Here is a 23,405-nt window from a genome sequence, read left to right as displayed (position 1 = left end):
CACAGGTTGGATCCCTGGCCTGAAAATTTCCACACATCAGGGGCATGGCCAAAAATAAAAAAAAGCAAAAACACACCTCATAAAAACATTCTAGGAGTTTCCATTGTGGCACAGTGGGTTAAGGATCCAACTGCAGTGGCTTGGATCACTGTGGATGTACAGCTTCCATCCCCCATCCAGCAGTGGGTTACAGATCCAGCATTGCTGCAGCTGTGGCACAGAGTGCACCTGTAGCTTGGATTCAGTGCCTGTCCAGGGAACTTCCACATGCCACAGGTGTAGGCCAAAAAAAAGGGAAGGTCTATAAAAAATATTGAATCACTGTGTTCTGCGACTGAAATTAACATTATACCATAAATCAACTATATTTCAATTTAAGAAAAGAGGCTGGAGTTCCCTTTGTGGCACATCGGAAACAAAGCTGACTAGTATCCATGACGATGAAGGTTCCATCCCTGGCCTTGATCAGTAGGTCAAGAATCCGGCATTGCTATGAGCTGTGGTGCAGGTGGCAGACACAGCTCAGATCCGGTGTTGCTGTGGCTGTGGTGTAGGCGAGCAGCTGTAGCTCCAATTTGACCCATAGCCTGGGATCTTCTTTTTTTTCCCCCGAATCTACGGCCCTAAATAAAAAGCAAATAAATAAATGAATAGGCCGATCTATTTCCCTATCATTAAAAACTGTGACCTAGTGACCTAGTATCCCCATCTGTTAACATCTAAAAAGTAACTGCAAGGCTAGATTTGGGCATCAAAAGATAAGGAAGCAGAGCTTCAGAGTTCTCTTGTGGCACAGAGGGTTAAGGATCCGGCACTGCCACTGCAGCAACTTGGGGCTGCTATGGCACAGATTAGATCCCAGGCCCAGGAACTTTCTCAGGCCAGGGGTACAACAAAAAAAAAGAAAAGAACACTCAGAAGCTCCCCAATTAAAGAGGCCATGAGAAGTTGCTGCTGTGGTGCAACGGGATCAGCAGCATCTTGGGAGCACTGGGACACAGGTTTGATCCCCAGCCAGGCACAGTGGGTTAAGGATGTGGTGTTGCTGCAGCTGTGGCTTAGGTTACAACTGCAGCTCAGATCTAATCCCTGGCCTAGGAACTCCATCTGCCTCAGGACAGCAAAAAAAAGAAGACGTCATGAAACACAAAATTTAAAGTCACTAAAATGGGAAAGTTAGTTCTTTGGAACAAAAAGGAAAATGCCAAAATGATCATGTCCTCCACAAAACAGGAAATACAAAAATGGTGGATCCCTTTCAATCTTTTTAACACAGAAGAAAAATTCAACTAAAATAAGTAATAAATAAGTAAATGAATATGAGGCCTAGGAGTGTTGCCAGAACTCAGCCTCTGTTCACAGATTTTTGGGCAAAGGAGGCCCTAAAGACAGTGCCCTCCTTTGGGCGACAAGAGGAAGTGACCTTAAAGTCTGCGAGTGGAAACAGGGCCACAGATAAGGAGGAGGGAAGGTGCAAGCTTGTTTTCTTCTTCGAAGCTATTATTTAGTGGCCTCAGGACTGGTTCTGATGGTCCCAGAGATGGACAGTGACCTTCATCAAATAGTTAACCTCCTCCATTTGTTGAGGTTTTAGTTCTGCAAAAAGAGTTCAGGGATGTGTATCCCTTCAGAGGGAAACAAGAGCCTGCCCCAAGCCTCCATTATTGATTGCTTAACTTATTTTTTTATCTTTTTAGGGCTGCACCCAGGGCATATGGAGGTTCCCAGGCTAGGGGTCAAATCAGAGCAGCAGCTGCCAGCCTACACCACAGCCACAGCAATGCCAAATCTGAACCGTATCTGCAACCTACACCACAGCTCACGGCAAGGCCAGATCCTTAACCCACAGGGCGAGGCCAGGGATCGAAGCTTCATCCTCATAGGATACTAGTCAGATTTGTTTCTGCTGAGCCACAAGCGGAACTCCTAACAGTCTTTATTTTCAAGAACAATTTATGAATAAGCCAAAGCTATTCTTACACTGCAAAGTTACAAATACCCAAGTAAACAGAATTTTTACTGTTTTATTTAATTATACAGCTTAAAGTATGCACTGACTCCATACGCATACACTTCATAGCTCAAGGAACACAAGAGGTTAGAGTTCCATCTATTCCCTCTCTCCAGGCCTCACTTCTTCTTGAGCAAATGGGTTTCTTTCCAAGACAAAGATGACGCCACAAGTACCTTTAAGCTTATCACACTGTGATCCCAGCGGCAACAGACTATTTTCCTGATACTTTTTGACAAAAATTCTGTCACCTCACCAGCCTGAGCCTACCCTGAGCCTAGCCTGAGCTCAAGCTCACTATCTGGAAAACACTCTGATTAGCAGTCTAGCCAGAACCACGTGGAATAAGAAGGTAAGCAGCTACTCCGAAAGCAAAGCAGGACACTTATCAGGAGAGAAGGGTTGGTGAGGTGTGCCAGAACACACACAAGAACACCTACCAGAGTCCACTCTATCTTCTTTCCCACTTTTTCAATTTCCCTAAACCTTGGATTTTGACTTTCTTTTTCAGCCTTGCCCCTGGAATGCCCAGGCCAGGGACTGAACCTGAGCCACAGCAGTGACAACAATGAATCCTTAACCACTAGGCCACCAGGGAACTCCCAATTCTGAATATTTTCTGACTTCATCTTGTATTTTCCTGATTAGATTTTGATTCTCCTTTCTAAGTTTCAAACCTGAACTTAATTGACTTACTGCTATTTATCTTTTTTTTTCCCTTGCTTTTTAGGGCCACAACTGTGGCAAATGGAGGTTCCCAGGCTAGGGGTCAAATCAAAGCTACAACTGCTGGCCTACGCCACAGCCACAGCAATGCAGGCTCCTTAACCCACAGAGCTAGGCCAGGGATCAAACCTGCAACCTCGTGGTTCCTAGATGGATTCGTTTCAGCTGCGCCACGATGGGAACTCCTACTATTTATCTTTTTACCTTTTATCCTTTTGGCTATTGTTTTACAGAAGTAATGCCTTCTTTTATGTCCCTGAAAAAGACTCGAGCCAGTCTTTACAATCTTATGTTTCTTCACGGAGATCCATTTCAGGGATTAGGTTTATCTATGTCCTTACTGTACTGATCTGTTCTCAAAATAAACCAACAATTAACTACATGTAAGTGTTTTCATTTGACCATACTTTTGCTTTTTAGTTACTGATCCTTGTCATTAATGCTAAATAGCAAAATAATTTTTAAAATTTTATAGCGAGTCAAACAGAGCTCTGAAACATTTTCATATAGGCCATCATCACTCTAATGAAAAAAAAAGCCCTAAGATTCTCAATATTTTTTATTACGTTGATTGCTAAAATACTACTAAATTGTCAAGGAGTTCCCATTGTGGCTCAGTAGTAAGGAATCTGACTAATATCCATGTGTATGCAGGTTTGATCCCTCGCCTCAATCAGTGGGTTTGGGTTAAGGATTTGGCAGACAGGGCTCAGATATGGCATTGCTACGGCATAGGCCAGTGGCTGTAGCTCCAACTCGACCCCTAGCCTGGGAACTTCCATACACCACAGGTGTTTTTAACCCTAAAAAGACAAAAATATAAATTAATTAAAATAAATGTAAAAAAGAAAAAAAAAGATTAGCTGCCTTGATAAGATCATATAAAAAGTTAATTTATATCAAGGGACTAGAATTATATCTCCAAACTCCAAATTACATATTTCATGCACAATAATAATGAAAGAAGGACGGGTTTTTTTAAAAAAAGTAAATAACTACACATTGATTAGAACTGTACAACGGGGCAATCTTCTCATGAGGCAGTAAATTAACTCCACTCATATGCAAACTAAAGCAAAACTATACTACCATTTTTGTCCAAAAAGCAAATATGGTGGACACTGAAGAATCTATCAGTACATCGACATCAGTAACACTTTCTGAAAATAATAAGGGATACTGTTCAAAGGAAAAAATACGAATGAGTTACAGACCAACTGTCTTTTGTCATAAAACACTACTAACAGGCACTGCTAGGCACACATATCTGCATTAACAGTGACAGACAGCCGTGAGAGCTGTTCAAGCAAAAGTTTATCTTAGCAAAACTTTATTAAAATTCCAAGATCCAAGATCCAGGCTCAACTAGGAGGAAATGGATTTGAACTGATTGAGGCACCAGGTCCACTAATTTATTGTCTTCTCAAAATTTTTCTACAGATTGCTTAGGTTATCTGTTATTTTTATATATAATAAGCAGCTAAGATCCACCTGTACATTTACTTAAGTGTGATGAAATAAACTTCAAGACTACAAATATCAGTAACTTTACTAACCTAATGTTTTATACTAGAGCCATATTCACTAAACCCCAGGTACTTGGATCGATTAAAATTGAGAAAATACTCAAAATTAGCTAAAATATTCACCACTAGGATATTGGCCATGGAAGACGACAGACAGTATTTAGGCCAGGTGATGTATCCAAGTATTCAACAGGCTTAAGAGTTTTAAAAAGAGAGAGAGAGAGAGCTAAAGAGAGAGGGGGAAATATTTTAACCAGAAAAATCTTCCACCCAAACAAGTTTTTGACCTCCACTCCCAAAAATGCAGCGTGGCTTTCCTGCGCTGTGCATGCTTTCTCGGCACCAGCATTTAAGATCTGTGAGCTCTTCCTTGGCCTTTTATTCCCCCCAGTGCCTTTTCAGTTGTTTCCATCCTTTGAGATCTAGTTCCAGGGTTTCTTTGTATATGAGTTGAGTTAAAACTCAAATTTACTTCTTTTTTTTTTTTTGGCAGTGTCCATGGCATATGGAAATTCCTGGGCCAGGGACTGAATCCCCACCACAACAGCAACCTGAGGCAATGCAGTGACAACACTGGACATGCAACCGCTGAGCCACAAGAGAACTCCCCCAATTCTTTTTTATTAAGAGCCACTAAAGCCAAGTTTCAAAAAAACTAATGACTAAAGGCACCACCATAGCCTTAGTTATACACACCAACAGAAGCATCTTTAGGAGTTCCCTTGTGTCACAGTGGATCAAGAATGTGGTGTTGTAAACGCAGTGGCTAGAGAGTCACTTCTGTGGAGTGGGTTTGATCACTGGCCTGGGAACTTCCTCACATCCCACGGAGCCAAAAACAAAAAACAAACACAAATCCCTGGAGCTGCAGAGGCACAAGTTCGATGCCTGGCTCAGCACAGTGCTTAAAGGATCTGGTGTTGCCACAGCTGTGGCATAGGTAACCCAGGAACGTCCATATGCCTCAGGAGTGGCCAAAAAAAGGGGAAAACAATTCATCACCTAAAATGTTATACATTTTGTCATAAAATGGTGCCTAAAATAAATGGAAAGGACCTAACAGTTGTCAGCTGGCTTTATCCTAAACAAGATTCAGTCCCATTACAATTAGTTTGGGTTATCGTGTAACATCATATTCCGGCAATCTTTTAAGCTGCCTAAATCCTTCTACCTCTGAAACTGGTTAATACCTAATACCTCCATTTTGTACCAACAATTAATAAATACTAAAAGCTAAAGAATCTGTTTTCTCAGGAAATTTATTCATCCTTAAAATGTCATTACACATTTAGCAAAATCAGTTTTGATTGTGAAAGTAGAATTTATAAGTATCTTAACACTTTTTCAACATATTACCACTTGTTCTAGTCATATCCACTTAGTAGTTTCTATAGAAACTATGTCTAAGATAATTCACTGACCTATTAGTTTATCTTCTGAATGATCCCAAGAAATTAACTTAGTAACTTTTTTTTGGTCTTTTTGCCTTTTCTAGGGCCACATCCGCAGCATACGGAGGTTCCCAGGCTAGGGGTCTAATTGGAGCTGTAGCCGCCGGCCTACACCACAGCTCACAGCAACGCCGGATCCTTAACCCACTGAGCAAGGGCAGGGATCGAACCCGCAACCTCATGGTTCCTAGTCAGATTCGTTAACCACTGTGCCACAGCGGGAACTCCTCACATGTCACCGTCTTAAACATACTAAGTTAGGAGTTCCCATCGTGGCGCAGTGGTTAACAAATCCAATAGGAACCATAAGGTTTCGGGTTCAATCCCTGGCCTCGCTCAGTGGGTTAACGATCTGGCGTTGCCGTGAGCTGTGGTGTAGGTCACAGATGCAGCTCGGATCCCGTGTTAATGTGGCTGTGGTGTAGGCCAGCAGCTACAGCTCTGATTAGACCCCTAGCCTGGGAGCATATGCCACGGGAGCAGCCCTAGAAAAGGCAAAGAGACAAAAAAAAAAGAGAGAGGGTGACATGTGAACAACTGATAACAGAAAAACAATGTAAACTGACCAAGATCACAGATTAAAAAGAATCTAATCCATACCTGATTGTTAATTCCAAGTTCTTTCAAACCACATACATTATAAGATAGAATCCAATTTTTAATATTTTTAAATTCCACTATACACAAGATCTAAATTTCAGAAAAATTGTTTTTAAGGAGTCGGATAACACCTCTGAAGCAATTTTTAAGTCCAAGCACTAAACTTCATCCCTAAAAAATTAAAAGTAACAGTGTCACAGGACAAATAAACTTCACACCCATCCAACAAAACACAATGACATTCCTGCCCAAAATGCACTGGGCAAACCCAAATAAACCAGTATTTTATGAAATGACTGCCCTGTAACCCTCAAAAAGGTCAAGGGCATGAACATCAAAGAATAGGGAACTGTTCTAAAGTGACGTATATACAGTTTTTCTTTTTTGGGCTGCACCCACAGCTTGAAAGTTTCCAGGCCCGGGATTAGACCCAATTCACTTCAGAGACAACACCAGAACCTTAACCCACTGGGCCATAGGGGAACTCCATGAAATGAAGTATATTAGACAGGACAACTGGGAGAAAAGCACAAGGCTGGATTAGACCCTTTTGCTACAGAGTGACATTTGGCAAAACCTGAATGTGCTTTCTGGGTGAAGGATAATCAGTGGGAAATTTTTGTTCACTCTTCTTGTAACTACTTTGTAAAGTTCATGCGCTAATTAAAATTTTTCCTTGGAGTTCCCCTCGTGGCGCAGTGGTTAACGAATCCGACTAGGAACCATGAGGTTGCGGGTTTGATCCCTGGCCTCGCTCAGTGGGTTAAGGATCAGGCGTTGCCGGGAGCTGTGGTTTACGTCGCAGATGCGGCTCGGATCCCTTGCTGCTGTGGCTCTGGCGTAGGCCGGCAGCAACAGCTCTGATTAGACCCCTGGCCTGGGAACCTCTATATGCCATATGCCGCTGGTGCGGCCCTAAAAAGACAAAAGACAAAAGAAAAAAAAAAAAGATTAATTTTTAAGGGCATTCCCATTGTGGCTCAGTGAGTTAAGAACCCAACTAGTATCCATGAGGATATGGGTTTGATCCTTGGCCTCGCTCAGTGGGTTAAAGATTTGGCATTGCCACAGGCTGCTGCATAGGTCACAGATGGGACTTGGATCTGGTGTTGCTGTGGTATAGGCTGGCTGCTGCAACTCCAATTCGACTCCTAGCCCAGGAACTTCCATATGCCGCAGGTGCAGGTGCAGCCCTCACCCACTCCCCCACCCCCCACTCCGCCAGAAAAAGACTGATTTTTTTAAGCCAAGGCTTTTAAGTGTTAGGGTTTTTTGGTTTTTTTGTTTTGTTTTTGTTTCTTGCAGTGCCCAAGGCATACAGAAGTTCCCAGGCTAGGCATCAAAAGCACGCCACAGTTGAAACCAGAGTCACAGCAATGACAACCCAGGATTCTTATAACCCACTGAGCCACAAGGAAACTCTAAGGCTTTTAAGCTTTTACAGCACGCTATGCTTATATTTTAAGATATACTTCTTCATTTCCTTTTTTTTTTTTTTTTGTCTTTTTGCTATTTTTTTGGGCCACTTCTGTGGCATATGGAGGTTCCCAGGCTAGGGGTCTAATCAGAGCTGTAGCCGCTGGCCTACGCCAGAGCCACAGCAACGCGGGATCCCAGCCGCGTCTGCAACCTACACCACAGCTCAGGGCAACGCCAGGTCGTTAACCCACTGAGCAGGGGCAGGGATCGAACCCGCAACCTCATGGTTCCTAGTCAGATTCGTTAACCGCTGCGCCACGACGGGAACTCCACTTCTTCATTTCTTTTCGCTGAAATAAAGCTGGTAATTATCATCAGTAAAAACCAAGTGATCTCTCAAGAAAAAAAGCACATTTGAAAGGTCAAGATTTGAGGTGACAGGCAACTGTTTTTCTGGTTTTGTTTTGGTCTTTTTAGGGCTGCACCCACAGCATATAGAAGTTCCCAGGCTAGAGGTAAAATTAGAGCTGCAGCTGCTGGCCTACACCACAGCCACAGCAATGCCAGATCCAAGGAGCATCTGTGACCTTCACAGCAGCTTTTGGCAACACAGGATTCTTAAACCCACTGATCACCAGTATCCTCATGGATATTAGTCGGGTTCTTAACCCACTGAGAACTCCCAACAACTGTTACTTTTATACTTAAAACTTACCCTCTCCATTTTCAGAAAAAATGTGAAGAGAGCTAACAAAGACGGCTAAATTTTACTTTTTAAAAAGCCAGGTGAGGAGTTTCTGTCGTGGCGCAGTGGTTAACAAACCCAACCAGAAACCATGAGGTTGTGGGTTCGATCCGTGGCCTCACTCAGTGGGTTAAGGATCCCTCGTTGCTGTGAGCTGTGGTGTAGGTCGCAGACGCGGCTCGGATCCTACGTTGCTGTGGCTGTGGTGTAGGCCGGTGGCTACAACTCCGATTAGACTCCTAGCCTGGGAACCTCCATATGCCAAGGGTGTGGCCCTAGAAAAGACAAAAAAAAAAAAAAAAAAGCCAGGTAAGTAGTTCCCATTAGGGCTCAGCAGTAACAAACCTGACTAGTAACCATGATACTGCAGGTTCAAGCCGTAGCCTTGCTCAGTGGGTCAGGGATCTGGCATTGCCATGAGCTATGGTGTAGGCCGGCAGCTGTAGCTCCGACTGGACCCCTAGCCTGGGAACCTCCATATGCCATGGGTGCACAGTCCTAAAAAGCAAGAAAATAAAATAAAATAAAATAACTTAAGAGTTCCCGCTGTGGCACAGCAGAAACAACCTAACTAGTAACCATGAGGTTGTGAGTTCAATCCCTGGCTCAGCTGGGTTAAGGATCCAGCATTGCCTAGAGCTCTGGTGTAGTTCTGCATTGCTGTGGCTGTGGTGTAGCCTGGCAGCTATAGCTTTGATTCAACCCCTAGCCTAGGAATTTCCATATGCTGAGGGTGTAGCCCTCAAAAAAAATTAAAGTGTCAAAACATCACTGCTTTATTCCATTTTTTAAATTTTCCCCAGGTTTTTTGAGATATAATTAACATATAACATCATGTAAATTTAAAGTAAACAGCTAATCACTTCTTTGAAATGTAATATACACACCCTTTTTATTCCTTTTCTGTTTTTCAGCTGCACCCTCAGCATATGGAGGTTCTCAGGCCAGGGATCAAATCCCAGCTGCAGCTGCAACCTGCACCACAGCTGCAGTAATGCCAGTCCTTAACCCACTGCACCAGGCCAGGATCAAACCTGCACCTCCACAGCAACCCAAAGGCACTGTAGCTGAATCCTTAATCCACTGTACCACAGTGGGAACTCCAAAATGTATACCTTTTAAAGCATATGTCCACAAGCATGAAAATTTGCTTATACCAAATCTACTCAAAGATTACGTTTCACCATTAAAATTAAAACATCACCTTGCTCCAAATACTTAAAAAAAAAAAAAATAGACTGTATATACAAACTGAAGTTACGAGTCTTGACCCTAACACTTTCAACAAACAACAGAATTGAGGAGTTCCCACTGTGACAGAACAAGACTGGCAGCATCTTGGGAGCGGTGAGTACAGTTTCCATCCCCGCCCCCAGCAGCTGTTTAGGGATGGATCCAGCATTGGTACAGCTGAGGCACAGACCACAGCTGCGACTTGGATCTGATCCCTGGCTCAGAACTCCGTATGCAGCAGGGAGACCAAAAATGAAGGAAATAAAACAGACAATAGAATTTGCCCATACTAGTATTTTCCCAGAAAGAGACTGTGTTTTGAGGGCCTCACACAATACCTAACCCACCCACAAGGCCTTAAATATGTTGGATAAATGGATAAATGAGTACTGTTCCAAATGTAATAAGGGATTTCTTCGTTTCCAAACCTTAACATATAGACAAAGAACAGTGAACAATAGCTGAAACATTCATTTTATTATTTTTTACAAAAATGTTTTTCCTATAGGTAAAACTAATTTTTTTTTTTTCCTTGGGCCGCTCCAGCGGCATATGGAGGTTCCCAGGGTAGGGGTGGAATCAGAGCTGTAGCCGTCGGCCTGCGCCAGAGCCACAGCAACGCAAGATAAGAGCCGCATCTGCAACCTACACCGCAGCTCATGGCAACGCCGGATCCTTAACCCACTGAGCAAGGGCAGGGATCGAACCCACAACCTCATGGTTCCTAGTCGGATTCGTTAACCACTGCGCCACGACGGGAACTCCAAAAACTAATTTTTTTTAATTATAAAATAAGTAAATTCAAAAATGAGTATCTATGGAAGTTCCTATTGGGGTTCACTCAAGGAACCTGGCTGGTAGCCATGAGGATTCAGGCTGGATCCCTGGCCTCGCTCAGTGGGTTGGGGATCTGGCGTTGCCACAAGCTACGGTGTAGGTCACAGACATGGCTCAGATCTGGTGTTGCTGTGGCTGTGGCATGGGCCAATGGCTATAGCTCTGATTTGACCCCAGGCCTGGGAGCTTCCATGTGTCACAGGTGCGGCCCTGAAAAACAAAAACAAAAACAAACACAAACAAAAAAACAAAACCTGAGTATCTAGGTGGGTAAAGTGATTATGCCATTGTTTCATAACAAACCCTAAGAAAAAGTACTCTGGGAATTTCCTGGTGACCTAGTGGGGGGTTAAGGATCCAGCATTGTCATTACTGTAGCTTAAGTCACTGCTGCGGTGTGTGTGTTCAATCCCTGGCTCAGGAACTTCTGCATGCCATGGGTACCACCAGAAAAGAAAAAAAGAGAGAAAGAGAGAGAGAAAGTAATGACCCAGCAATCCCACTAAGTATAAACACAAAAAAAAACCTGACAACAGGGACTCAAAATACTTGTACACCCATGTTCATGTTGCAATTCTGTAATGCCCAATTAGGTATAAACAATCTAAATGTCCATCAACGGATGAATGGGAAAAAAAAATGCAGTACTCTTCAGCCATAAAAAAGGAATGAAGTTCTGATGCATGCTACCACATAGATGACCCTTGAAAATATTACTCCAGGTGAAATAACCAGGACACAATAGGAGTATTGTATGATTCCACTTACATGAAATATCTAAAGTAGGCAAATAAATAGAGATATAAAGTAAATTAGGGATTACCAAGGACTAAGGGGAGGAAGAAATGGGAAATTATCAATGGGTTTCTATTTGGGGTCATGAGAACGATTTTGCAAATAGTGGTGATGGTTGTACAACATTGTGAATGTAAGTAATCACTGAATTTTAAAGGCTTAACATTCTTAAAATGGCAACAACAAAAAAGGGGAGGGGTGAGAAAGAATAGCAGGAAAACATGAAGCTAATGAATCTCCTTGTACTCCTTTAACCAATTTCCAACTAATTCCAATACTAGGGTCAATTTCTCCGTGCTCTCCTTACACATAAAGCGGGCACTATACATATAATTCAGCAATACCACTCCTGGGCATATACTCATACAAAACTATAATTTGAAAAGATATACCCACCCCTATGTTCACAGCAGCAATATTTAAAATAGCCAAGAAATGAAAATAAGCTAAATGTTCATTCAGAGATGAATGGATAAAGATATGGGACACACACACAGGAATATCACTCAGCCATGAAAAAGCATGAAATAATACCATTTGCAGCAACATGCATGGACCCAGAGACAATAGTACTAAGAAAAAGACAAATACCACATGATATCACTTACATGTGGACTCTAAAGACAGACATGAACATATCTACAAAGCAGAAAGAGACTCACAGACATAGAGAAAAGACTTTTGGTTGCCAAGGGGGAGGGAGTGTGGGAGGGAAGGATTAGGAGTTTGGGATCAGCAGATGCAAACTATCACACATACGATGGATAAACAGCAAGGTCCTACTGTACAGCATAGGGAACTATAGCCAAGATCCTAGGGTAAGCCATAACGGAAAAGAATATGAAAAAGAATATATGTGTATAACTGAGTCACTTTGCTGTACAGCAGAAATTAACCCAACACTGTAAGTTAACTACACATCAATACAATTTAGAAATAAATAAATAAATAAGGTGGGCATTGTACATGCTGTCATCCTCCTTTGTCAAACCATCACCTCAATAAAGTAATCTAACCTAAGTGTTTTAAAGTCTGGGGCCACAGAGTTCCCCAGTGGTCTAGTGGTTGGGATTCGGTGCTGCCACTACTGCAGCCCAGGTTCAATCCCTGGTCTAGGAACCTATACCCCACATCAAGCTGCTGTACACCACTGGTACACCACAGCCAACCTAAGATTCTGAAATAAAGAAATATTTTTAAAAAACAAAATAGGGAGTTCCCGTTGTGGCGCAATGATGAACAAATCTGACTAGGAACCATGAGGTTGCCAATTCGATCCCTGCCCTTGCTCGGTGGATTAAGGATCTGGCGTTGCTGTAAGCTGTGGTATAGGTCGTAGATATGGCTCGGATCCCACGTTGCTGTGGATCTGGCGTAGGCTGGTGGCTACAGCTCCGACTTGACCCCTGCCTGGGAGCCCCCATATGCTGCAGGAGCAGCCCTAGAAAAGGCAAAAAAAAGACAAAAAAAAATTTTTTTTTAAAATAGGAGTTCCCGTCGTGGCGCAGTGGTTAACGAATCCAACTAGGAACCATGAGGTTGCGGGTTCAGTCCCTGCCCTTGCTCAGTGGATTAACGATCCGGCGTTGCCATGAGCTGTGGTGTAGGTTGCAGACGCGGTTTGGATCCTGCTGTGGCTCTGGCGTAGGCCGGTGGCTACAGCTCCGATTGGACCCCTAGCCTGGGAACCTCCATATGCCGCGGGAGTGGCCCAAGAAATAGCAAAATAAATAAATAAATAAATAACAAAATAAAATCTGAGGCCAAGAACACATTTTAATTTTAGTTCCATAGCAATACTTCATTTTCTTTAAGCCAGTTTTGGTCTGAATATCCAATCTACACAAAACTCTATTCACATTTATGTTACAGTCAACACTAAGATCTTTTTCTAAACATAAATTCTTTCTTCTTTTTTTTTTCATAGAGCCATACCTGCAGCATATGAAAGTTCCCAAGACAGAGGTCAAATGAGAGCTGCAGCTGCCAGTCTTACGCCAAGGTAACATGAGATCTGAAATGCATCTGTGACCGAGGCCACACCTTGCAGGAACAGTGATCCCCAACACACTGACCGAGGCCAGGGATTGAACCTGCGTCCTCAGAGACAATGCTGGATCCTTAACCCATTGACTCACAACAGTTACTCCATAACAAATTCTTAAAAACAAACAACATATAAGCAAAGTTTTCTCAGGTTTCATTAATCCAACTGTCAATTTCTAATAAAACACTTATGTGAGACCACAAATAACTAAGCTTTTCCTACCTTCTTTAATTGCCCTATATAAAAAGCAAAGAAACTGCACTTAGCCCTCAACTCATTTATTAGTTTCTATTGCAAATACATCAACATCCCCAGTGGGGAAAGAAGATACCACCTCTAAAACTTATATAATAGCTGAAAGCTGAAGACAGAAAATAGATGGAGTGACTTTATGTGCTGGATAACTATTTTTCAATTATAAGTTCACACTTTACAAGGTAGACATTAATCTCCATCACAGATATTCACAAGCTGTCTACTCACCAGGGCTCATTCTAACCAGATAACCCAAACAGGACCAAACACTTCACTATTCACTGCCTCTGCAATTATACCAGAATACAACCATATACAGTACTTTAAGAAGGAAAAAAAATTATTTCCTTTGCCATACTACAAAGAGAATAATAATCTAATAGTCACAAGAGGAAAAAATCCCAGAAGAACAGGTCCTTGCTCTCACATAATTTATATTCTCCAGTTTGTGGAGATTAACCTTGTAGTTAGGATTCCAAGGACTGGTATTACTCATAAAAATTTTATTTTCTTAGAAAATTCAATTTCTCTAAAGTACTAAACATAGTATTTGATTTTTTAATTCACCCGATCATCACAACAACCCTAAAAGAGAAACAGGTTCTATCATCATCAACCCCATTTTCTTAAATAGGGAAACTGAGGAACAAAGATGTCAAGTGAAATGTCCAAGGTAACACAACCAGGGTGTGGCAGGAGCTAGCATTTGAATCCAGGAGTCTGATTTCAAAACCTTTGTCTATACCTACTAAACCATACTCCCTCTCTCAATTATAAATTCATGTTGCCTCTTACACTTTTTTTTTCTTTTGGCCACAGCATGTGGAAGTTCCTGGGCCAGGGATCAAACCCAAACCACTGCAGTGACAACACTGGTCCCTTAACACCTGCAGCACAAGAGAACACCTCAAGTTACACTTTTTAAATAAACTAATTTTTTAAAAATCCTCTATAGTTTTTAACCAAGTTACAACCAAGAACATGGTCAATCCTCCATCAACTCTGACAATCCATGACTATACGGAACTTTCCCTTACTTTCCCACTAGGCTAAAGTGGGAAAAAGCAGAGTAGTGCCAGAAACAGGCCTGAGATACGAAGACAAGAACTGTGGAAACAAAAAGGGAAAAGGAAAACAAATACAGGAAAACTGCATCGGTCAGTGTTCCAGTAAAGGAAAGACAAGGAAGAAGCAAAATAGTAAAGGAAGAAAGAAGAATGAAAAATGAAGATTATTAAGATGATATCTCTCAGCACTTCTGATTTATCCACATAATTTTTTTCTGGTACACATACATCCTCTAAAATACTAATTCTTAATTTTACTCCCCCAGGCCTCAGCTACACTCTGGTTAACTGAATAATCTTCATATTGCTATGCTACCATTTAAGCTCACAGATTACAAGGAAACTCTACTTTCCAATTATAATGAACAATTAATTGTTTCCTACTTTCTTTCAGTCAGTAACAATGATCCAAATAAATGTAGATAACTTTGGAAGAAATATGGTACCAATGACCTTTGGTAGATTGCTATTAATAAAATCCTTGGCAATTATCTTTCAGATAGATTACCTCTAATGCATTTCAGAAAAGTGAAATAGCATTCTCAGAGTACAACTTCCCAAACAATTCTTCAAAAAAGGCTTTCCTTAGGCATACATAAAAAGTATTTAATCAGCATCTGTTAGAGCCAGTAGTTAAGACAATTTCATGTTAATTACACCACAGCAGTTATGAAGAGGATTCCGGTATTTTAAAAATTCATGTTTTCAAAGAAGAATGAAACAATGATAGAACTGAATTAGGTGCGATGCAATGTAAATAGCTAATCACCAGAAAACAGAAAAAGTGAAGTAGCTTTTAGTAGTTTTTCAGTGTTTGATTTATGGATCCTTTAGACAATAATAACCTGGAGCAGGGTCTTTTACATTTTATGTTTGGGATCGTACCATCGATCCGTGGATCATCAAAAAAAAGACATTATTGTATATTAATCCCAGTCCTCCTACCTAAATGAGATTTACTTTCCCCAGAGAGCACTCTAGTACACTAAAAAATGAAAAATCTTTCTCACCGAGACTTGTGCCCCAAGAAAAAGAACCCAAAAGCCTACATTTTAACAAAACAAATCTTTGTAGTCATATTCTTAAGTCAACCAAATCACTGGTACATGGAACTTGGGGGGTTGGGGGAGATGGGGAGCTCCAGGGGATCTGCCTGCCTCCTCCTGGCCCAAATGCCTGGGTTCCAAGCCCAGGCACTACCAACTGTTCTGAGTCCCAGACTTTAGACTCTGTGGTGCAAATAGGATGCTTCAAGCATCTGTGGAAGGAGACAACTGCCTGTGCCATGAATAACATGAATGAAAGAGAGTGAAAAAAGGCCAAAATTATTTAATTTCTAATTGTATTCGTACTTAAATCCATGGCTCTTTTTTAAACTGGAGACATTAAACTTTTAATTTGGTAACCACAGCTAACAAAAATTCTTAACTCTGGATCAGTTTTCCAAGCAATCCACAGTAAGCAATCCAAATTACTTTTGGTTAAGATCTAGTTTTAAAGTAATGAAAAACAAGCACCTAGAATAAACTTCCCTCACTTAATTTCATACCACAGTGAATAGTTCTCAAAGTCCTTGGAGCAGAAGCAGCTGCAGCAGCACCTGGGAACTGGTTAGAAGAGCAAAGTATTCCACCCCATCCCAGGCCTCCAAAATCAGAAGGTCCGGGGTGGGGTCCAGCAACGCTGTTTTAACAAGCCCTCCAGGGGAGGCTGAAGTTTGCTTGGGTTTTGAGAACCACTGGTTTAAGGGTTAACAGTCAGAATGCCTAAATTCAAACCTTGGAGTAATGGTTTACTTGCTGGGTAACCAAGAGGTCACTAGGCTTATTCCTCACCTACAGAATGGAGTTACAGCGTTATGACTATCAAATAAGAAAAACATACTTTCTTAAAAGCGATGTCAGGCACATAACTCAATCGTTTGCCATCGCTAACATAAGCAAAGCACTCTGGCGATGGCAGACTGGAAGGGGGAGAAGGACAAAGGCGGAAAAGGCTTAATTAATCCCGACCCCTCCAGGAGTGTGTGACTAGATCAGCACGTGCACACAAGCAGAACCAAACACAATCCAAGAGAAAATAAAGAGGCCCGCCCAAGGGAGGCAAACAAGTTGACTGTAAGAAGCAACGAATTGTGACCCAACATTAAGAGAGGCTTTAAAGAAGTGATTGCATATAAGCGAGAAAGACATCCACAGCCTCAAGAGAAGAAAAACTCATTCCATCCTACAGGTGTGCGCTAAGATTCCCAAGAGGCAGGCGAAACTAAAGTGCAAGGCAGTAGAAATGCAGCGGATGGAAAACAGACAAAGCAAAAATATTCAGTAAGAAATAAAATCGGCCAAGCCAAATCCTAGCGCTGGGCGCGGGGGCGGGCAGAGGACCGACACCACCCGGCCTCCCCAGGGCACCGCAAAGCACACTCTCATTTGCAAACTAACTTCCCCTTTCCTGAACACACCGAGACTACTTTTAGGCACAGTGGCCCATCAAGCCATTGTCTGCAGCAAAGTTGAATGCCTGGAGGTGAAAAGTCTGCCCTGAGCCCCGCATTCAGAAGAGTGAGCACTAACTCCAACTGGACCCAACAACGGAACACTTTCAGATTCAAATTAGCCCAAAACTGTAAAGTTAAAAAGAAAAAAAAAAAAAAAACCTCGACTCTTTAAAAGACAAAAACTGAATAAGCACAAGTGGAGGAGCAGGAGGAAGGGGAAAGAGGGCAGTGTTTTGTCTTCCCCTGAACCCCCGTCTGGGTGCTGGCCAAACCCAGATGGCTTATTTTCATGGCCTGCAGGCTGAGGTTTTCCTTCCGGTCATTGTGTTTATTTCCCCCAAAGAGCAGGCCCCGCGGGGCAGGCGCGCCGGCCGGGCCGGGACAAAGCCCACTCCCGGCTCCACCTGGGCGCGGGCAGGGCAGCGGCGGGGAGGGGCGGCAGCGGGGAGCAGCGGCGTTCCACGGCCCGCCCGCCGGCCGCAGTTACCAGGCAGCGCGGCACCGCCCCCACCGCCCGCCGGCCAATCCGGCGCGTCTGCTGCCCAGGCGCACGAGCCCCGGAGACACCAGGCCGAGCGCGACCCCACGGCTCGGGCCTGGCACCGCGCGCGCACCCGCACCGCCTGAGCCGGCCAATCAGGGGCCGGGCATGCGCAGCCCTCAGGCTCGCTCGCGCGCGGGCCTCACGCGTGAGGACCCCCCCCCAAGCCGAGCCGGCGCGCGCACCCCTCCCCCACGCGCCCAGGCGCGCGCGTGCAACTGTCGTCCCCCGCGACCGCGTCTGCTCCTGCCCCACCCCCAACGCCGACGGGTTGGGGGTGGGGGGGGCCAGTGGCCCCAACACCGGCGCCGGCAATGCCCAGACCCCTGTCGGTGCAGGCCCTGGAGGGGGCGAGTCTCAAATAAAGGCTCTGCTCGCGATGGCAACCAGGGCGGGGAACTGGGGATGAGGCGACAGGGACTCACCCGAGTGCAGCCGCCTCCAGGCAGCGCCGGGGTCAGGGGTGCCGAAGGGAAGCGAGCGTGGGCCGCGCGCAAACTGCGACCGCAGCGGAGCAGCCTCGGGCTGAGACGGGCTAGCGAGCGGGCAGGAGGTGAGAGGGCGAGGGGCCCAAGCGTCTCGGTCGAGCTCCTGTCACCGCCGCATGGCCGCCCGGGCAGGGCCTCGCTCAGCTCCTAGATCCGCTCACAGGGGACTGAGGGAGAGGCCGGGGTAACCGCGGCAGACGGGCGGCCACGGTTAGAGAGCGCGTGCGGGGAAGCGGGGGGGCGATCGGTGGCCCCTTTTCTCTGCTCTCCCAGCTCCTCTCTCACCCTCCTCCTCCTCTTTTTTTTTTTTTTTTTTTTTTTTTGTTCCTCGAAGGCGCGCTGCGCGTGCGCACCCGCAGTGCCGCCCAGCGGGAGTTGTAGTCCCTGATTCGTCCCCACCAACGCGACGGCGGGAGCGCTGGACTACGAATCCCAGGAAGCCTCGCGCCGGCAAGCCCGGAGCCGGAGGACGCGGCGAGCGCGGCGCCCGGCCCTCTCGGGCAAGGACTGTCAATGGAGGCGCGGGTGGTGGGAGCGAGAACATGGCTGCACCTGGGGCCTGCGCGGCCGCCCGAGTGGGGGAGGGGAGCTGGGGCGCAGGGGTGAAAATCCAGGCCGCGGGGAGCTTCATCCTGTTTGCTGACGCGCTCCAGCCGGCCTCAGCCACCGTTCAAGGCTCGCACTCACTCTTGCCCCCGAGATTCCCTGCAAATTGAGAGGTCGGAACACTGCAAAGGCCGGGGCTCCCCAGGCCGGCATGCCTCCTCCCAGGCTCAGCCAAGGGACTTCTCCGCCCTGCACCACCCTCCAGGACACAAAGAACTGTTAGTTTTGAAAGCTTGCCTCAAAAGGGGCTATTGCCCCAACTTTGGACGGGCGAGGGAAGAGCACCCTTCTGTTTTTGTTTACCCCACCCTTAGGCTTTGCTCACTTTTTCTTAACATTTAGAAGGGAAGTTAAGGAGGAAAAGCCAAGGAGGGGAGCAGAAAACGTGATTTGCAGCCCGTTGTGTTCTGTCAACCGCTAAGCCGTCCCCTCCCCCCGGTAATTTTTTTGCATCTCAACTTTGATTAGCTCGTGAATTTCGAAAATGGTGAGACGCTAGTGTACGCTCAAGTTAGAAGTTTTTAAAACTCGGGCCCAGAGATTTTAGATGTTTCTTTAAAGCACAAAATCGAGTGATTTTGCGATGTTTTTTTCCCACCGGCGATCTGGGCCACGCCGGCCATCATCCCCCTCCCCCTCCTCCTCGGTAGGTGGCGACCACGGCGCTTTCTCCAGCCTTTGTCGCTCGCGAGAAAACTTTCCGAGCTGCAAGTCTTTTGATGTAGGTCCAAAACCTTTCCTTTGAACTTGGGTTCGCGGATTGGCGTTCCCCGTCTTCTTTCTTCCGTAGACCGCACCCTTTCCTCATCTAGAAGTTCCACGGTGGGTTTCTTTAAAATAGATGGAGAATTTAAAGATCTCTCCGAAGCAATCTGATGACAGAAGACTCGCGTACGTTTTTTCCGATTTCCCCTGCAATCTTCTACGGTCATGTCGTTTCTTCCCTAATTTGATTATGACTCTCCTTTGTCAAGTCTCCACAGCGTTAATTCAGTTTTTCATAAGAGCAGTTTTCTTTTTGCACTCATATTTCATTATCATTTCGGAATATTCGATTAAATTCTGTCTTCCCATTACCAAGCACAACTGACATATTAGGAACAAACGTTAACTCTTGAGAAGCCTACAACTTAGCTGGTGAGATCAGCCATCCTACCAGCTGCAAACATTCAGGTGCTGTGAACATTAGTGAGTATGTTTTATGGAGGAACTGGAGTCTTGACCCGTTTCTTGGGAAGACTGGGGAGGTTGGGATGCACTGGCCGTGAAGGAGAAACAGAATTGCCTTGGAAGGATACTGGAAAGTGAAGGCAAAAGTTCACTTAGGGTTACCCTGGTCGTCATCAAAACCTTAATTTAGGAGATAGTCCCTTCCTTTTTTATGAATTCGGCAGGTCGGTATGAAATTCCGCTGCTGCTTCATGAACAACTGCAGCCTCCAAGTTTGAAGCACTTCCTAAAATGTACCACATCCTAAAGCTGTTCCTAAAACTTTAGCTGGCTTGGAACTGCTTCCAGACAGAAAGCTGGCCCTTTGGGGACAATGAACAGGGCGTGGAGCAGTGAATGGTGTAGGAACACAGCATGTGGAGGCCAAGCTTTTTTCTCCGCATAAGGTTGTTTGACAGGTGTAACCCTCAAATTCTTGTCTTACAATCATAAAATATGCATTTTCCGTTTTCCCTGAGGCCTGGCTCACCACCTTAGTTGTTATTGGTACCCTTGTGGCCATTCATTAGCCAACTTCTCCCTCACCTCATTGGTGCAGATGCTGTGTTGATTGTGAGCCAGAGTTCCAAGCCATTTTGGATACCAACTCAGCACAAGCAGTTATTTTTCCAGCACAGGATCAAACTGCTGTATTTTGGGTTGAGCAACAAATGAAAGAAAAAAAAAAATTACTGATTTGTACTTTGGGACAATTCCATCCTCCTTTGTTTAAATCACACTGGACTTAAATTTGTTCAGAATCACATGCAACACAAGACGAGTACCAAGATTGGGAATTCAGCTCTTGGCTCATGCCCACTTAGAACGTAAGTGCACAAAGGCCAACAGCTGGCAGAATCTTGCATGTTATTCAAGTATTTCTCTCTTTTTAATGTTTAGCCCAGTAACCTAGTGGATGCAGTCCTGCAGATGATGTCTGAATAACATGACACTCCAGCCTACTGCAGCGTCAGTATAGAGTAGTCTCTCCTTATCTCTGAGATACAACCAAGACCCCCAGCAGCTGCCTGAAACCAAAGAGAGCACTCTACCCTCCATATAATATACTATGCATACATACCTATGATAAAATGTAATTTATACATTAGGCAAAGTAAGAGATGAATGACAGAAAATGTATAACTCTTGGAGTTCCCGGGGCTCAGCAGTTAACAAACCCGACCAGTATCCACGAGGACGAGGGTTTGATCCCTGGCCTTGCTCAGTGGGTTAAGGATCCAGCGTAAGCTGTGGTGTAGGTCGCAGACGCAGCTTGGATCTGGTGTTGCTGTGGCTGTGGTGTAGGCCGGCAGCTATTACCCCAATTCAACCCCTAGCCTGAGGACCTCCGTATGCCTCGGATACAGCTTTATAAAGACGAAAGACAATATATATATATATATAACTCTATACTGCAATAAAAGTTATGTGAATATGATCTCTCTCTTTCTCAAAATATCTTATTGTACCGTACTCACCCTTCTGGTGATGACATGAGGTGCCAGGTAGCACCAGAGTTCTATGCCCTGGTACCTCCTTTGCACTTTTAGGCATGTAGTTCCTATTGGACATCTTCCAGAAGAGCCCAGTTTCATCACAACTGACGGCTTGCTTTGGACAGCATCCTTTCTCAGTCAACTTCAACTCTGCTGGAAATGTGGGAGCAGCTTCTTCTTTGGCAGGCGCAGTCTTTCCAGTCATTTTTATATTTTTCATTCCAAACCTATTCCTGAATCTGTGTAACCAGCCCTTACTCGCAGTAAACGGCTTGATGTCACTGGCTTCCGGGCATCCCTTGCTGAAATCTTCATACAGGCTCAGTGCTTTCTGGCGCAACACATTGCTGTCGATGGGAACGCATTTTCTGTTCATATCCTCCACCCACAAATTTAATGCCTCTTCCATCTTAACCATGCACTTATCACGCACTGTGGCGGTAACTTTTGCGGTTTGAGGCGCCACAGCAAAACTTGCACGAATCTCTTTCTCCTTCTTCACAATTTCACGGATAGAGGATTCGTTCTTACCGTAGATCTTAGCAACCTCAGCATAAGATTTTTTTTCTTTTCTTACTAAGTCAAGAACTTTCACTTTTTCAATTAAAGGAAGCACTTTGCGGCTTCTCTTAGGCATCTTGGAACTGCCAGCATCACTACGCCTTTGCTTTGGGGCCATTGTTAAGTAAAATAGGGTTACTTGAGCGCAAGATACCACAGCAGTCGATCTGATAACCCAGACGCCTGCTAAGTGACTATGGGCAGGATACACCGGACAAAGGGATGATTCACGACCCAGGCAGGACGGAGCGGGTGGGTGTGAAATGTAAAACTTATGAATTGTTTATTTCTGGAATTTTCCATTTGCATTCCGCCCTCCTTATCCGCGGGTTCTGCATCTGCATCTGCGGATTCAACAAACCGTGGATGGAAAATATTCCAAAACAAACAAACAAAAAAATGCCAGAAACTTTCAAAAAGCAAACCCTGAATTTGCTGGCAGGGTGCCCAGCAACCATTTACATAGCATTTACATTGTATTTACACCTATTTCCATAGCATTTACATTGTATTAGGTGTTATCACCTAGAGATGATTCAAAGTATGAGGGAGGCTGTGTGTAGGTTGTATGCATATACTGTACCATTTTGCATAAGAGACTTGAGCATCTGCAGATTTTGGCATCTAGGGGATGAAAGGGGAAGGTTCTGGAGCCAATCCCCCCAAAGGACGGCTGTAATATTTTCCAACTGCCAGTAACTGAAACCGTGGAAAGTGAAACCACAGATAAGGGGGGGCTATTGTGGTGTGGGAGACAAAAGCCAACCAGAGGGGCCTCAGCCAGGCCAGAGATGGATCTAAACCAAGCGTGATCTCGTCTGCCAACTTAAATGCATCTTTACACAGTCTCTGAGCACATATAGCCTTGTTGACTGCTTTTTTTTTTTCTTTTTATGGCTGCACCAGCAGTTTGCGGGCTGGGGGTCATATCAGAGCTGCAGCTGTAGCCTACACCAGAGTCACAGCAATGCCAGATCCGAGCTGCATCTGTGACTTATGCTGCAGCTGGTGGCCACTCGGGGTCCTTAACCCACTCGATGAGGCTAAAGATCTAACCCGTATCCTCACAGACACTATGTCAGGTTCTTAACCTGCTGAGCCACAATGGGAACTCCTTAATTGCTTTTAAAAAGCCAATGATATGGCAATGTTTGGATGTCTTCAACAGTCCTGAAGAACAGTGGATTTTTTTTGGGGGGGGCACTCCCATGGCATGCAGAGGTTCCTGGGCCAGGGATCAAACCCATGCCATAGCAGCAACATGGACCATAGCAGTGACAATGAAAGATCCTTAA

The 23,405-nt window shown here is 44.5% G+C and overlaps 1 protein-coding gene and 1 long non-coding RNA gene across 9 annotated transcripts in view; one reads left to right on the top strand and one right to left on the bottom strand.

Annotated features, from left to right (window-relative positions):
• The window catches only part of GTF2I (general transcription factor IIi), a 105,321-nt gene extending 86,785 nt beyond the window's left edge, over positions 1-18,536 (bottom strand). For all 8 annotated transcript variants that reach the window (XR_014840268.1, XR_014840269.1, XM_005661989.4 and 5 more), the window contains exon 1: positions 18,176-18,536. The gene's annotated coding sequence lies outside the window, so the exon portion shown is untranslated. The remainder of the gene's footprint in view (positions 1-18,175) is intronic.
• On the top strand, positions 17,925-21,491 carry LOC102167397 (uncharacterized). The gene is made up of 2 exons (XR_302120.4): positions 17,925-18,303; positions 18,573-21,491. It is a non-coding gene; the product is annotated as an uncharacterized LOC102167397 (long non-coding RNA).
• Positions 21,492-23,405: the final 1,914 nt, after the last annotated feature.

Source organism: Sus scrofa, chromosome 3 (genome assembly GCF_054392235.1).
Source record: "Sus scrofa isolate SSC_HxYL_T2T_F1_AM1 chromosome 3, Sscrofa_HxYL_maternal_Yorkshire_Landrace_v2.0, whole genome shotgun sequence".
Classification (NCBI taxonomy): domain Eukaryota; kingdom Metazoa; phylum Chordata; class Mammalia; order Artiodactyla; family Suidae; genus Sus; species Sus scrofa.
Note: the sequence above shows the minus strand (reverse complement) of the source record. Positions and strands in the feature narration are given on the sequence as shown.